This window comes from Xenopus laevis, chromosome 3L, assembly GCF_017654675.1.
Source record: "Xenopus laevis strain J_2021 chromosome 3L, Xenopus_laevis_v10.1, whole genome shotgun sequence".
In the NCBI taxonomy this organism is placed as follows: domain Eukaryota; kingdom Metazoa; phylum Chordata; class Amphibia; order Anura; family Pipidae; genus Xenopus; species Xenopus laevis.
The window spans coordinates 36136721-36151003 of NC_054375.1; the positions used below are offsets into that span (position 1 = coordinate 36136721).

The 14283-nt window shown below is 39.9% G+C and overlaps 1 protein-coding gene across 6 annotated transcripts in view; it reads left to right on the forward strand.

Moving 5' to 3' along the window:
• pcdh1.L (protocadherin 1 L homeolog) overlaps positions 1-14283 on the forward strand; it is a 140413-nt gene that overhangs the window by 81244 nt on the left and 44886 nt on the right. The gene's annotated exons all lie outside the window — the stretch shown is intronic.

The following is a 14283-nucleotide window of genomic DNA, read 5'->3' on the forward strand; positions in this document are numbered from 1 at the left end:
GTAAATATATTTTCTTTGGTGCTGAACTACTGGTTTTCTTTGGTATTATCTACCACTTAAGACTAGACCACACAGGTGCCTTCATGCCGGGCATAGGGCATGGGAGTAAGCGGGCAGGGTGCTCCAGCAGGGCTACATTTAATGCAGTAGACTTTATATACAACAGAGCAAGGAGAGTTGTACATTACAAAAGGAACCCACTCCTTCTGGGAGTCATTGGTTTTAGTTCAGTTTTAGTGGATAATATCCATATGTTGTTGACTGGCTCTGCTAAATAAGTAGAATGAGATCTCCCCAAACATGCCCTTGCCCTGCCCAATGCATCCTAGCACACCATTGATCTGGCCCAATCTTTGCCTATTCCATAGTAAACTAGAGGTATAGGACCTGTTATCCAGAATGGTCCAGATTATGGAAGGGCCGTCTCTCATAGACTGTGTTTTATACAAATTTTAAAAAATAACAGTGCCTTGGACTTGTCCCAACTAAGATATAATTAATCCTTATTGGAAGCAAAACGAGCCTATTGGGTTTATTTTATGTTTACATGATTTATATTAAGGTGCGAAGATCCGAATTACTGAAAGATCCGTTATCCGGAAAACCCCAGGTCCCAAGCATTCTGCATAAAAGGTCCCATACCTGTACACACCTTTTTTGAGGTCTGCAAAGAGGTACCAACCAGAGTTATGTTTCTACTGGAACCGGACCCCTGAGAGGACTGACCCCCTTCCCGTGCTTCCCCAATGGTGGATTATTATAAAAAGATTGAGTATTGGCACAAGCTGCCTTGTCTCAATCTGGGACTTCCAGTCTTTTAAAAATATAATACAGCCTACTGATAAATACTATCATTGAGAATATTTTCCCCTAAATATGCTTGCATATTTGGCATTGTTTTTGCTCAGATACCCTTATTTATTTGAATTTTTCATCTGTAGAGACAGCCATGATAATGCTGATCAGACCCAGTGAAGGTGCCCTCTATTGGTTAAATGATCAGGGCAAAATGGTGACATAAACACTCGGCTTAACCAAGCAATAACCTTTGAGTAACGCATCACTCAGCCTTGTAAATAACTCAGGACTTTATATAGTGTCTCCTACATCCATCCTAAATATCCCTTTAAATGTGGCCCATCTAGTCAAGGGAATTTGACACCTCCGCTCCGCAGCATTAAGTTTCCATCGGAATAGCAGTTAAGTCCATTAAATCTGTAAAATGAAGCCATTTTAAATGCTGCAGAAATGTATCATTTGCAATTACAATTCACATTAGTTTTATCAGAATGGCTGGGTAATTGTAACTTGATATATTTGCTCATAATTTTTATTTTATTTTTTTTAACACGCATCACAATGTTTCAGAAACAATACACTGGATTTATATCGTACTTTCCAGCTGTGCCCAAGGGGACGGTTCGCTCAAAGCGGTGCGTGCTGCTTAACCCTTCGTGGTATTGGCTGTCCCCGGTATCTCATGCACACATACGGTGGCTTTGTCATAATGCTATCACTCGTTCTTGTAAATGGATGCAAATAATGGGATTGTTTGGGAACACCATGTCATTGCTGACTTAATGAAATATAAAGTTCTCCTCCTGCTTATGTTGCCTCATTTGCTGCTACAGGTATGGGCTCCACTATCCAGAAACACATTGTCTAGAAAGCTCCTAATTACGGAAAGACCATCCAGGGTCGGACTGTGGGGCCCACCGGGGCTCTGCCTCAGGGCCTCCCCCCCCCAATGCCATGTGTGCATTGGCTCAAAAATACGCGCATTCGCAGTTTTTGCCGCTGTCGGCAAAGAGAGGAAGAGGCGGATGCACGAAAGCTATTGTACACGCACTGTTTTTGCCGCAACTGGCAAAGCAAGAGGCGCAGGGAAGAGATGCAGGGTGCGGATGTGGGTCTGCGGGGCCCACAAGAACCTCGTCCAACCCTCCCCATCTCCCATAGAGTTAATTTTATGAAATAATCCAAATTTTTTGAAATTATTCCCCTTTTCTCAGTAATAATAAAACAGTACCTTGATCCAAACTAAGATACAATTAGTCCTTATTGGAAGGAAAACCAGCCTATTGGGTTTATTTAATGTTTGCATGATTTTCTAGTAGACTTAAGGAATTATGGAAAGATTCTTTATCTAGAAAACCCCAGGTCCCAAGCATTCTGGATATCAGGTCCCATACCTGTACATACTTTACCCATACCCAAAAACCTTTGATTATAAGTTCATCTGGAGCAAGGACTTGTGAATGATTCAGAATATATCGGCTCTATATAACTAAAGGATAGTAATAAATATATGTTTCGAACATTGGCTTTTTGAGACAATGGCGCAGCCTTCATTTTCAAGGTACTTCTGTCCATCCTTTTGAGTTGGGAGTATTCTGTTTTTGCATAAGAATGCCTGGGGATGCTAGGACTCTCCGTTTCTCAACAGCATTAAGGATGCAGTTTCCCTGCCCCTGAGCCAGCAAGTGGCGAGTCAATTTACATAGGAATAACTTTAAATTTGTCACAGTTGTGGCCTTTGGTGACCAGTGCTCCCGAGTTCATGAGACTGTTGCGGAGATACGGTCACACAGCAATCTGGGTCAGGCCTTGGCACTGATTTATGTTGTTCCATTCTGCTGATGGAGGATTCCATGGCTTAAAGGAACTAGCGTCCTGCTGGCTTTCCCTGCTGCTCATTAATATTGCTTTATCTGGAACGCTCTTGCCTAGAGCGCATCACTACACCCCATCATCTCTACCCCTTCTCATTCCCTCCAGGATCTCTGTGAATTAAATTCATTATTAATTGACCCGTGTGACACCATTCATGCCTAGACAATAGGGGGGAATATCCCCCCGATGAACTTGCCACTCAGTCCCCTGGGGATGTTGGTGGAGGAATGATTATCTGAAATCTACAGGTCACACACGAATGGTTCTAGCCTGACAGTCTGCGGCTGTGGATCAAAAAGGGGATTGTTTATTTATGTTTCCAGGCATACACATTGCATACATGTCATGTTCACTTCCACCGCTCAAAGCTACTGTGCCTGGGGGAAAAAAATCAATCTTAAAATAACCCCTGTAATGATAATTTCTGAGAATGCTGACAGTGTCGGTCCCATATCGCTGCTGCATTCCCAGTAATGCTAGGCAGAACATTGATATGTTGTGTGTGTAAATATGAGGTTTTTATCATTTTGGTACTAATTAATTTGTTGAAAATAATTTTGGTTTCTTTCCAATGTTTTGAGGTGCCTGTCATCTAGACTGATGGTATCTGTTGTCATTGCTTGGAAAGTATGTGCATACTTTTCCAAGAACTGTCTGGTTGTGCCAGATTGTAGCCAGCAGATCCAATCATGGAGCCTATAAATCTACATGGGCATTATTACTCATCTACATGACCAATTTTTTTGCAATCTCCATGTTTGCAGCTTTCATGAGGACCATAAGCTAGACTGTGCATAGCAGGGTATCCAACCCTTTTTACCCATGAGCCACATTCAATTGTAAAAAGAGTTGGGGAGCAACACAAGTATGAAAATAAGTTCCTGTAGGTGCCAGATATAGGCTGTGATTCACTATTTTGTAGCCCTATGTGGACAGGCAGTTGAAAGGAGTCTCTGTTTGGCAGTGTATCTGGTTTTTATGCAACCAAAAGTTGCCTCAAAGCTAGGAATTCAAAAATAATCACCTGCTTTGAGGCCACTGGGAGCAACATCCAAGGGGTTGGTCAGCAACATGTTGCTCATGCTCATGGTTTGTGGATCACTCGTCTCTAGTTATAATAGCAGCTAATTTGCATACTCTGGGTTCAAGTCTTAAAAACACTTTGCCCAGGTTATCTCCTCTCCTCTTACAGTAATGAAACGAAAGAGTTATTAACAGTTGTTTCTCAAAATCCTTTGGTCTTCTGAACTTTCTCTAAGATGCCACCAATACACGTAGTATTACATTCAGTATTACATGTAGTAGCAAATAATGTTTTCAAAATAAGCAAGCAACTGTAGTAGATACTGCCCTTGTGTCTACATTCTTGTTCTTAAACTATGTAAGTGGGTCAGTAATTGGGCCCAAAGTGACAAATGGGAGGTTGAGGTACTTTGAAGGCCAGTTTGGTGTGGATGCTTCTTTGCATAGCATGTGGATGGCTTTGTAGAAAGTGAGTAAAATACAGGGTTATGGAAGATAGCTCCAACTAGATCCAGGTATTAGTCAGATTGCAATTTTGGAGTCCGGAAGGAATTTTCCCCCCTCTGAGGCAAATTGGAGAGGCTTCAGATGGGGTTTTTTGCCTTCCTCTGGATCAACTGGCAGGTAGACAGGTTAAAAAAGTTAAATAGCCAGTGTTCTAATATACCACACATCTGTAGACCAGATAAAAAATTGACATCAAAAAATGATCACTAAGGTCCATGTGGAAAGTCTGAGTGAGGACCATAAAAAAATCCTTGAAAGGCCAAATCTGACTTGCGTGTTTCCAGTTGGACAGAACTATCTATGTAAGTATGTATGACATGTCCATTTCCTTCAAAAAGGTCCTTGATCAATGAGCCAACGTTTTACTTGGCCTGGTTTCAGAATGAAGTGTACATCAGAGATTGCCTGGACACGTACAACAGCACAGCTGGCTCCCGGGACTCTGGGAAAGTCACTGTATTGGTACATGAGAGAACATTTGGTGGTGATTATTGTTTTGGGAAACTCTTGCTTCCCAGGAATTTGCTTGTGCAACCAGGGGGATTTAGCAGCAGAAACCTATCAGTAGAAATGGATTATGATCTCCCTCTTTCCCAAGTATCTGAACTCTGTTCTGCAAGCTCCATAAGCCAAAGTATGTGTGTGAATGATAACAGTTCTGCAACGGTCTATGCAAAACAAATAAACCACTTCTGATTTAAATGGCTTTTACGGGTGACTAAATGAAAGCTGTAATGACGGTTTTGAGCCTTGTCCCTCCTTTCCTGGCACACCCCATCTTTCAGTGTTTTTCCTTTTCATTAGACACCCCAGCCTCCATCTCTGAGGGCCCGGACTCCTAGACTGAAAGTAACAGCCGTTTACATAAGAAAGACAAATTCTATTCTGGGTCAGAGGCTTCCATTAAACGCATGTCAGTGGTCTCTGCAGAGATTGTCTCTGTGCATCAGAATTGGAGATGCTCTACAGAAAGATGAATCAACTCGAACAATTGCCACTGGACCTTGTTTATAAAGCAGTTAAAAAGAACGCCAAGCCTTTTAAGCATTTAGAGTGCTCTAGACTGAAATACATTTAAACACAGTCCTTTACACAGGAGGTAACTAAACCCTTTATGTTTGGAAACGGATAACTCAATAATGTGTGTTTTTTTTTTTTACATCAGTAGTACTTGTACTTAGCCATTTTATTTTCACATTATATCCTGTCCATTGTTTTGCAAAGAAAATAAATGCCATAGGTGTAGTGTAAAATGACAAGATGGGGGCTGCAGGAGGGAGAAAAAGCAGTGGTTGGTGGGGAATGCAAGGACAGTAAATAATGGAGCTGTAACAATATGCCAGATATTTTAAATCAAGATGCCCCCTTGTTTCTGTGTTTGTAATTTTAGGTGGTGGTTAGTGATGGGCTAATAAATTCGGCATGCACGAAATCAAGCCAAATTTCCGCGTTTCGCCGCTGACTAATAAATTCACGAAAATGTGCCGTCGTCAAGAAATTTGGACGCGCGTTGGAAAAGTCAAAATCGTTGTGCATCAACATTATTTGGTCGCCCATTGACTGTAACGCAGGCGTCAAAATTGACGCAGGCATCAAAATTCACGTTTTTCGGCAAAACGGGACAAATTCACCCATCGCTAGTGGTAGTAGCAAACAAGTATTGAATTAGCAACTGTTTTTGGCTAGAGGTACAGGTATGGGATTCGTTATCTGGAAACCCGTTATCCAGAAAGCTCCCAATTTACGGGAAGGCCATCTCAAATAGACTCCATTTTAATCAAATAATTAAAAAAAAAAAAAGACAGTACCCCGTACTTGATCCCAAATGACATATGATTAATCCTTATTGGGTTTATTTCATTTTTATAAATTTTTTAGGAGATCTAATAATATAGATCAAAATTACAGAGAGGTCCCTTATCCGGAAAACCCCAGGTCGTGAGCATTCTGGATAACAGGTCCCATACCTGTATAAGTATTTTGTACTGTGGCCATACATTATATTGTCCTTTCATGAACGGAACATGGACCCAAATGCTTTGAAGTTTCTCGAACATTCTTTGGGTTTTGGTGACCGAGGTTGCGAGAGCGTGCTAATCATTGGGCGTGCTACTAGCTGAAAATAGCTACAGTGTAGTCACAGCAAAAAATGCAGGCTACAATTTTGAACGTAATAAATATTCTTCAGTATGACAGCCCTCAAAGCTTTTTCCCACAGCAGTCACTTTAACCTCTTCAGATGCTCAGTCAGAGGTCACGTCGTTTTACTACAACGCTCAACATCTCTGTTTAGTCAGGATCCAGAGAGTTGCAAGTTGGGGAGGTTGGGTTGTTTAAACTCCCGTGTGCTACGATTTTTATTGACCATTGTGTTCCCTTTGGGATTGATGTTGCCTGTTCATGCAGGAAAATGTGCAGTAAAAATAATACACTGAAGAAGTGATTCCCCCTCCCTGTGCTGTGCCCTGTGGCAATGAGTGGATTAAAAGTGTAGTTCCACTTACTTGATCCCATAAATCTTTTTTGAGCAAATTACCCTGACTTTGCCTTTTTTCATCCAAATCGCACACTTCATCATCGAACCCCCGGGAGTCCTCAAATAAAAATGGATGTATGTTTGAGTGGGAATTTTCTGGCAAGTCATTTGTAGCCCTGTTGTGATGTCTGCAAATTCTTGGGTGATTAAGTGCCCTAGACTTCTGCAGATTGTGCTTGAGACCATGGACCAGACAATACAGGGCTCAGGTTGGCATCTTAGTTCTAAAGATTCCTATTACACAGGGTTCCTTAGTAACCCCCAGTGATTTCTTTATGTCTCATGTTTAGAATGGTCAATACACAAGAAAAGAAGCACTTGGCAACACAGAGCCTTAAGTACTAGGCAAATGAAATATCTCCCTGAGCCCATGTGTAACTCTCAGGTTAATAAATTGGACCCCAACATGTATTGGCCCGCACATCAATATTTATTACATATCCCCCTAGGTGTTCTTTTTTGTAAGTAATAATCTCTATGGACAGAGGACGTTTAAGAGGCAACAATGGCTTTCCTCTATTATTAAGCTCTTCAATCAAACTTTTTCTTGTCTAAATCAGACTCTGATTTCACATCCCAGTGATGAAACTTCTTTTCCCTTTGTGTCTCGGTTATTTAATCACCATGCGGCCATGTGACGTTTTCCAGTTCTGTAAGTTGAAAGATTGTGGTGCTTAATGATCTTGGCTGGAGATTTCAATGGGCAAGAGCAATAAGAGTTTGTTTTGAGACCCGCAATATTCAGCTCCTAGTAGTAGTGATTGGAGAATGTAAGGAGTGGTTCTTTGTTTCATCTACATGTGTCCTTTGCTTTCATGAGTATAACACCAGTGGCATTTCATGGGTTGAAGCCCATCTTATATGAGGCCTTCCTAGACCTCTTTCTCGGACTTCATCATTTTAGATGAATCTAGGAGATATTTGCCATTATGTGCATGGTCAACAAGAACTATCACATAGCTATTTATTGTGTAATGTAATGGGAATAAAGTCCCACTAAGCCTTCATGAATTATATTAGGGACTGCCATCAGTTAGGTGGGACAGTGAACCAAATCTCAAATATGGAATTTATATCTATACATAATGTTTAAATCCTGTATGGTTGTTTATAGGGTTCGGCGGTATATGTAAAAGTGCATGGTGATTGGATATGATATAATTCATTCCCTCCTGGGCATTATGGGAATTCTGTAATGTAATTAGATTTAAAAACATCAAGGGCTGGTATTTTAAGGGCTGCAGAATACTTTATTGCTGCACCTCCTCCAAATTTAGGATAATGCGTTCATGTTTAAGAGCAGTGACATGATGTATATCGATGCACTAAGGCTTTAAATGGGAGTGCTGGACAGCAGCCCCAATCATCGGCTGTATTTGTAGCCAACTTGAAATCATCCAGCTTCTCCACTGCCAAGTTGAGATGAAATAATTATAGACTGATATTAATTCTGTAAGCAACCAAAGCTCAGTACTCCTTGCACTTTCTTCTTCTTCTTCTTTACTTTTATGGCTTGCAAACTTTGCCGCAGTCTGATTACTTGTTATATAACCAATTCATGATTGGGCGCCATGATGATGTTATAAACAGTTCTTGGAGATCTCAAAACTCCTTGAAATTAGTGAAAAAAAACCAATGTAACTAGAGTAAAATTTTAAAAGAGCAAAAAAATAATTGATTTTATTTTTTCAATAATTACTGGCCTCTTCTGGAAAGGTCCTCTGATCCATGATGGAACCTTTAAGATTGTTTTTCTAAGTGGCACTTGAAACCCCTAAGTACTAGTGTATTGGCTAATTCAGTGGATATGAAAACTTTTTGCCCAAAGGGTGTAAAGTGACACTTACTACTCTGTGCAGAGTAGTTCCCAGTAGGAGCTAAGATATAAACACATCTGAAGATCAAATAGCTGGAAATGGAAAGCCTAGGACATCTGCCAGAAAACATGGGCAAAGAAATAATAACATCAACAAAAAAAAATAATGTTCCAGTTTCTTGAGAGTGTGTGTTTGGTGCTTCATTACTTTGCAAGATGCTTCTTGTATGGCTAACAACTAAAGCAAAAAGGAGATCAGGGAGCTCGAACTATAGTAATACAGGGCTGCTTAGCAACAGCAACCACCGCAGACAGTTGTCAGTGACCCAAAGCACTAGGATCCAACATATGCATTCATTTTGTGTAGGGTTTTAGTTGTCCTTTTAATAGCAATAATAAAGCTAAAACATTCCCTGACTAGTTAAAATGTATTTTTGCTTGTAAAACATTGAAAGTACAACTGCCGCCATTCATTTCCTTTTGGTTATCCATGATCTTGGTCATCTTTGTGTGCCTCGCTTCACACTATTAGTTGGCTGCACCTCGGCCTTTGGAGAGCAGTCACTGGAAACTGTTATTTGTAACGTGTGAGAATTTGTGAACGAATTATAAAGAGGGGGTTCGAAAGTTCAGCTAATGACTGACCCATTATATGGGATTGTTGACCTGGAGAGAGTAATTTCCCTTCGCTTAATCCTACCACTCTAACAATGTTTCTTTAACGGTGTTCCCATTTGGACTTCCTGTTATTTGAAGTTATCATGGGGCAATATATTTGTTAAAATAAGAGATTGCAACTGCTGCTTATACAAGCTGTCAAACTTAAATAACCTGATCATGTGTGGCTGTCCATTTGTTATCCAAACCAGTTTTATGACATTATGCTGAATGTGTCACAATGGGGTTTTTCGGCAACAGGCCACTTCTCTTTTAATTATCGTAACTGTACCGCTCTATGGTTCTGCAAATGGCATATGTCCATTAGTAATACGCAGGTCAGGAAAAAAATCAACCTGCACTGGCTCTAACCCGCAAAATGTTGCTATTACAGGACCTGTACCCAAATGTTCTTGCTCTGTACATTACTACTGTGCTCACCTCTGGTTCCGAATCATGTAATCTTTGGGATTAGAGGATAAATGGACTTCCCCATTCTGACCCACACCCAACTCTAACCCATAATGGTTGGCCAAATTTCAACCCAAACCCTTTTGACTGGATGCCTGTAGGTCACCACGGGTTTTGAGTAAACCCTCACATAATGATGTCCGTCTCTTAAAATGTCAGTAGTCTATAAGGGGAGGAAACTAAGTATATAAATAAATAGGAAAAGAATTACATTGCATTATTGCATTGCAATTGATTATTGCAAATGTGGTGTGCTTTAGTGATGAAGAAAATAGCTCCCTGTCCAGTACAAAATGATATGTACCTGTGTATTGGTGGCAGTCAAGGTACAAGGCTGGGTAGCATTGCCTTGGGCTCCAGTACTGCTTGGTTGGGACCTGGGTGTCATGCTCAAATAATATAATTCGCCACATATTTTAATGACTGTTATGCTGCCATGTTGGCCAGTGGTTTCCAAACTGGGGGGGCTTAATCTGAAAACCAGTTAGGATGAAAGATGGGAAGAATGCCTTTATACACAAGAAGGACATCATGGCTCAATTAGGGCAAGATTAACTGCTGTTAATGACCAGATGCAGTTGACCTTTTCAGATGGGCTTCCAGTTTAGTATTTGATGACCCACGTTGGGTCAGAGGGAGGTTAAGCACCATGTGCCACACTTTCCAGATGGAGTCTGTCTCAGAAATTAGATCGTCCTGCATTTCTGTGGCTATTTTGACAGTCCCATCTAAAGGTGTGTTTGTGTGAAGTTTTAGCTGATCGTCTGTTGCAAGACCTTCCCTGTGCCTTTTCCACCCTTGATCTCTCCCTCTTATTGATCACCTTGTTTCATGTCTGTCTTTCTTTAGCTTGTGCGAACGGAGAGGACTCTCTTTTGTGCAAGCCCGAAGAAACACAGCGCATAGAAACCGCTTTCTTTTATTCTTTTGAATTCCTTCTCTCTGTCAGAAATAACGCATTCTGCTTTTTCAACAAAGTCTGACTTGACTTTCCAGTTTATTTCCATCAGTCTCCACACAAGCGCCCTATAGAACTGCGCTTTAAATGGTTTTTAAGATGACATTTTTAATCAGATGACATTTGCAAGGTGGCAATGCACGCACGTTCTTTGGTTTATATTGTATTATATCAGTTAGTTATATATTTACTGTGGAGAGTCCTCTTGTTGACTTTCACTTTTTGAACAATGTACTTAAGTTTGATTGTTCTTAATGTATTGGTGCACCAGCTGATTTGCCTCTATACTGTATATTCCTGCATGGTCTATGCTTTTTTGGTTTTAATTCTAGACAGTTTTGGTATTTACAAGTATACATAATCCCAAAAAATTGTTGGTTCTGGTATTTTTGGATTATGTCTTTGTCAAGGAGAACAATATGGCCCCACCAAAATGCATGTATGCAGAGAAAATCAGTTCTTTGGACAACAGCTGGATCTTGATATTGTATTTAAAGGGGTTGTTCACCTTTAAAGTAACTGCTAGCATGATGTAGAGCGTGACAGTCTGAGACAATTAGTAATTGGTTTTCATTTTTATTATTTGTAGTTTTTGAGTTATTTAGCTTTTTATTGAGCAGCTCTCCAGTTTGCAATGTCAACAATCTGGTGACCGCCCAGAGGAAGAAGCAAATAATTTAAAAAAAATAATAAAAAGAAACCGGTAAAAATAAAGAAATAATGAAGACTAATTGAAAAGTTAGACTTAGACTTGGCCATTCTATAACATACTATAAGTTAACTTTCAGATGGGGTTTTTGCCTTCCTCTGGATCAACTGGCAGTTAGGCAGGTTAAAAAAAAAAAAGTTAAAAGGCTCGATGGATGTGTGTCTTTTTTTTCAACCTAACTTACTATGTTACTGTGTTACTATGCAACTTAAAGGGGAACCACATCTTTAAGATAAAATAAATGTAATTGTAATGTCTGTTTTACCAGTCCAGGTTAATTTTCTCCCCTGTTAAGAAACGGTTAAGAAGCAGGCAGTTAAACAGAGCTACCTCGGCGTATTATATTTATTTTCAAATAATTAGAAGTTGCCTGTAGTTATTTTGTCTCAGACCCTACTCGTTTGCATAACGGCTATGTTTTCGCTTGATTTGTTTTTATGCCCTGCTAATTAACATATAAAATGTCCCCTACACCGAAGGAACTCCGTACCAAGGATATTTATATGCTGTTTTGTGTCTGCCCAGCCATGATTCACCTTTGTGTGAGGTTTATAGCGCTAAGCAAAGAAATTTTCTCTCCCAACGTGCAGAATCTGAACCAAATATTCTATAAATTCTATATTTCCAGCAGTGGTTTTCCCATAACCAACCACTAAGTAAATATTCTCTAATATTCTCTAAGCACCCTAGATTATTAGTACTCCACACACGTACACACATATGTAAGTACTTGACCTTTAAAATAAATAAACTGGAATGACATCTATTATCTGGAAAGCTTGGGACCTAAGGATTTTTGGATTAGGGGTATTTACTTTGAAGAACTATAAAATGCATTTTTTTTTCTATAAATGACTTCTATGAAATTTCCCCCTATTTACACAATCCGTTATCCGGAAGCCTGATTACAGGAAGGTCATCTTCCACAGACTCCATCTTGTTCAAATTATTCAAAATTTGAAAACAGATTTCCTTTTTCTCAATACCCTGTATGATCAAATTAATCCCTATTGGAAGCAAATAGGGATTATTGATTGAATGTTTACATAATTTTTAGCTGACTTTAAGGTACGGAGATCCAAATTACAGAAAGGCCCCTGATCCAGAAAACACTAGGGGGCACATTTACTTACGGTCGAATATCGAGGTTTAAATTAACCTTCGGTATTAGACCGTCGAAGTTAAATCCTTATCAAATATCGAAGTCAAAGGATTTACCGATATTCGTTCGATCGGAGGAATAATTGTTCGATCGAACGATTAAATCCTTCGAATCGAACGATTCGAAGGATTTTAATCCATCGATCGAACGATTTTCCTTCTATCAGAAATTGGCTAGAAAGCCTGTGGGGACCTTCCCCCATAGACTAACATTGATGCTCGGTAAGTTTTAGGTGGCGAAGTAGGTGGTCAAAGTTTTTTTTAAAGAGACAGTACTTCGACTATCGAATGGTCGAATAGTCAAACGATTTTTCGTTCGAATCGTTCGATTCAAAGTCGTAGCCGAAGGTCGAAGTAGCCAAAAAAATACTTCAAAATTCAAAGTATTTTTTATTCTATTCCTTCACTAGAGCTAAGTAAATGTGCCCCTAGGTCCCAAGCATTCCTGATAACAGGTCCCAGGTAACCCTAACCCTGTATGTCTTTAGGTTATAAAACATAGTAAATAATTGAGGGTGGGAGGGGTTGCCAATTTTTTAGGCATCCAACAGTGACTATGACTGATAACATGAAACCCTGGGCTGGTGCTCCCCTAAAAAAAAAGTTTGGACCCCTAAAAAAAAAGTTTGGACCCGGAGTATAGTCCTGACAGAGATGCAACAGCATATTCTGAAAGGCCTCAACTCCCTTGGCAGTGGTCCACGACCATATAGTAGAAATGATGTATTTTACTGTATTGCGCATGCACTTGGTCCTCAATGTCATATGGGACCTCTAGGACTTTACAGAACATGGCAAGGCACAGGCATGTCTATGACCCGGGTGCGGCTTAAGGTTAGCGATTATAGACTATAGTCTGTATTCATTTTTAAGATTTGAAGAGCTGTCCATAGTAAATGCCTGGAGTTATTGGGAGGGCTAAACAGATTTGTCAAGTGCATTTGTCAAACATTTGGCATAATTATAGATACTTTACAGTAGGATAGAGCAGACTTTATAGATGGTGATGAACATGAACACTGCTCCATTGGAGAAGTAAGAGGAGGTTGTGCACCAAATAACATAAAGTCTGCACCATATAAATACATATGTAGAGGAGGCATTTCTACTTCTGAGTGTATGTTCATCTCGATTATTCTTAGATAGTGCCGACACACTACACGGCGCATTACAGATGAGTCTACATGTACCCAATTTTTTTTTTTTTACCCTTTTGTTTTGCTTTTGTCAAAAGGATGACAAATTGAAAAGAAAATAGCTATTGATCCTATAGGATGGAATTAATACAAACTGTCACATGACGGCCAGGGACTTGATTTGTATTGAACCCAGACTGCGATGGGTAGCAAAAGTACTGCAGATTGCCTGTGAATTCTATAATGGACGTGCATGACTAAAAGCATTATGGGATATGTATTTTAAAGAAAACAAACGCTCCACAAAGAATGTCTAGACCTGTTGCGGTAAATGTTTTAGGACTCTACCAGCCCACAGCCTCTATACCAGCAAAAATATCTGCCTTCAATGATGCCCCTTTGCTCCTCAGTCCAGTACATCTATCACATAGTGTAGCATATTTTTTTTGCCCTTAATATGTCCCTTAATGTTCGTCCCATGGTGCTTTGCATCAGTCATGGAAGAGACCACCTTGATGCTGTAGGAACTAGAAATTCATTAGGAATGAGAAAAGGGAAGTGCCTGCTTGTGTTTTATCAGAGATGTCTACCTAGCGCTGGATGAATATGTATTGTGCACACAAAATATATTCTATT